The sequence below is a fragment of the Octopus bimaculoides genome, chromosome 2, assembly GCF_001194135.2.
Source record: "Octopus bimaculoides isolate UCB-OBI-ISO-001 chromosome 2, ASM119413v2, whole genome shotgun sequence".
In the NCBI taxonomy this organism is placed as follows: domain Eukaryota; kingdom Metazoa; phylum Mollusca; class Cephalopoda; order Octopoda; family Octopodidae; genus Octopus; species Octopus bimaculoides.
Window position 1 is genome coordinate 139,865,284 of NC_068982.1, and position 3,614 is coordinate 139,868,897.

Here is a 3,614-nt window from a genome sequence, read left to right on the forward strand (position 1 = left end):
TGTGTGTGTGTGTGTGTGTGTGTGTGTGTGTGTACGTGTGTTTGTGTCTGTGTTTGTCCCCCCACCATCACTTGACAACCGATATTGGTGTGTTTACGTCCCCGTAACTTAGCGGTTCGGCAAAAAGAAACAGATTGAATAAGTACTAGGCCTACAAAGAATAAATCCTGGGGTCGAATTGCTCTAATAAAGACGGTGCTCCAGCATGACTGCAGTCAAATGACTGTAACAATTATAAGAGTAAGCAAAATAGCTAGTTAAGAAAATCTTTATAACTGATAGAAGCACTAACTGTACTTAAATATAACGTTTATTTCCACTTAAACATGATTGCTCCGTAGGTATCGACGTTACTGCTATTTTTAACCCGAAGAGGAAGCCTCCTCCAGCTAGTTTTGACCGGTCAGGTGGTCTTGTGGCTGGAAGTTTGTAGGAGTTCACTCCCCTTCTCGCAATATATATCGGGTGCAGATTGCATCGAATAACCGGCTGGAATAGGCGTCCTCCTGGGGTTAAACATAGCAGTAACGACGCTCCCTACGGAACAGCTATGTTTAAGTGACGATAAACGTTGCTTTATAGAAAGAATTATCATCATCAACATCATAGTTGTCATTGTCATAAACATCATCACCATCATTGTAATCATCTCCAGCATCAGCATTACTGTTATCGTCTTCATCATTATTTAATGTTTACAATTTATGCTTTATTTTTAAGATTGCAAAGAAAACAATCTCCATACCAATTTTGTTTAGTGCAGTCAATTTTTATATCTCGGTTTTTGGTTCTGATGTTTTTAAGAAATTTCTCTAATTTGCTGCGTAATACTCTTTTTTTTTTATCTTTCCCTCGTTCTCCTGTCTTTTTTGAGTATCTTCTTTGTTTCTCTCCGAAAAACCTCAAGATTCAAGCCATTTGTATAAAATATGGAGCTGCGATTAGTTTCTTTTACAGGACTGGTGTCGATTTTTGGTGTCACATAATTGCTCAGATATGAAACAGCTGCAAGTGATACACAAGAGATGCAAACGGATGAAAGTCTGAGCAGATGGTTTATTCCATAGAAAAGTTTAATTTGCTTCCGCATTGAATGAATAATGTTTTCTATCTAAACCTATGAACAAAAATGCATGTTATTATATATTACATGTAAGCGCACGTTATGATATATTCAAACACATGGCTTCTGCTACACAAATCATATATATTTTATCAACTATATTGGATACGTTATGTGATGTGAACCACCAGAAGACTCTCTTCGTATAACACTCAAATAGTTATGTAAATTTCTAATTTCAACAGTTCTTCTGGTAATCGGTGCTGTTTATATTTTTTGTAACACACTGATATACATCAAAGTTATACGAACTTCATGGACTGTAAACTCCACTTACGTGTGTCTAAATGTATATGTTATGAAATAATATCAGGTATAGCTGAATGAATATTAGAATTTATATTTATATGCGGCTGGGGGCTTTCTTTTTTGAACATATTGTTCCATTGCTGGTGTTGTTATTGTCACTGTCCTTTCCATAGTCGTAGCATATCCCTAGCACTTGTGAGACATAACTGATTATATCTTTTATCGGAGTCATTGAATACATAATTACATCTTCATTTGTCAGAGAGTAGACACAACCTATGCTATAAGCCAGTGTAACTTCCCTATGTAAATAATTACGCTGACAGGAGATGTATATATATACATATATATATATATATATATATATATATATATATATATATATATATGAATAAGAGCTGTCATTAATAACCATTTTCCGAATGTATTAATGTATACATATTTTAGAATACTAACAATCGTGCGATTTTATGACGACTCAATTTACAGATAGTTATTCAGTTTTATGAAAGAAAATGTCAAATACGTCATGAGATGCAGCATTTTATCATATTATATAGCGTATGTTATTTCAATTATGTTGATATATTAAAAGGATGAAGAGCAGTGTTGCATCTATATTATATACTTAAAGCAATCGTAAAGACATGCTTGTTCGTAAAATAAATCCAATTATACCTTCATTGTATTCGTTGTATAGCATCAATATAACAAGGAACGTTCTATATTTTATTAAACATTCCTTTCTGGAAATAACATAGATTTCATTATTCTGAAATTAAACTACATACATGTTAATATTGTTATAATAAAGGAACTAAAACTGAAACATAATATGGTATCCTTCATAATTTCGTTTAAATTATATAAGACCTAACTGCAAGTAATATAGTATGAAAATGATCATAAACAGTTGACAGGTATATGGTACAGTATATTGATTGCAGTAATATTATTGATGAAACAGTTACCGCAATATACAGCGTCCTTTACGTAATAAGTGCAAATTTATATCAATAATGTGCTTACAATTTTAAATACCTTCTATTTGAAACAGATGCATTTGATAACAGCTGCTGAAAACAATAAAATGAAAGAGTAAATTTCTTGGAAGTATAACCACAGACATTTTTGGCGTCTACTGCAAACAAAATTCCACTCTGTATTATACATTAACCTTTCCAAGAGTATATCCTACGCGAAAATATAGATACTATATGCATTTTCTAACTTTGAATGAATAAATTACTGGATTAATAAATATCATTGAACTCTATAAAGTTAAAATTTTATCTTTGTGAATTTTAAACTAAAGTAATAAAATATATACAGTTAGCCAAATACATACACACACGCACACACGCACTCTCATTCTCTCTCTATCACAAACACACACACTCACCTATATATATAGGCGGTGTGGCTGCAGTCAAGTAACGGAGATATAAAATAATAAAACTATATATGAATCGTGCAACAGAAATTCATATATATATATATATATATATGTGTGTGTGTGTGTGTGTGTGTGTGTGTGTGTGTTTTCAGTAGTTCATATATCCCAAAAAGAAGCACATTCTAAAATATTCTCTTCTACTCTACGAACGGTTACTTAATTTATTGCCCTCGAAATGTTGAAAGGTAAAGTCGACGTTGGTGGAGTTTGAACGCAGAACGGAACGACAGACGAAATAGTGCTAAGCATTTCGCCCGGTGTCCTAACGATCCTGCCACCTCACCGCCTTGTACAGTCTAAAATATTACAGCAGTAATTCATTTTGTAAAAAGTTAATTTTTATGATTGCATTTATTTCAAGGTATTTCTAAATTTGCTCCTGCTCAAGTTGTTTTAGAACTGTGTCAACACTTTATACAACTGAGCTTCAGGTCTTTAATTTCCTTTTCTTTTTATAGCCTTGGCACATTTATCATGATAAAATTCTATCCCGATGTCATCACTAAATTAAATACCAGATACCTACTGGGGTCAATCTAATCGACTCGCCCCCTCCCCAAAAATTTTGGGCCTGTACCTAGAGTAGAAAATAATTTTACTTCTTCCTTTTGGATTTCTTTCTTCATAGGTTTGGTTTTCTTCGTCTTTTTCGGAGGCTTTCAAGTGTTTTAAATTGACTTAGCATATACATAAATAATTTCATTTAAATTTATGACATAATTTCTTTTGTTACATAGTTTCCCATTTTGATTTGTATTTCAGAGTTTATAAAGTGGGTCTCTAGCA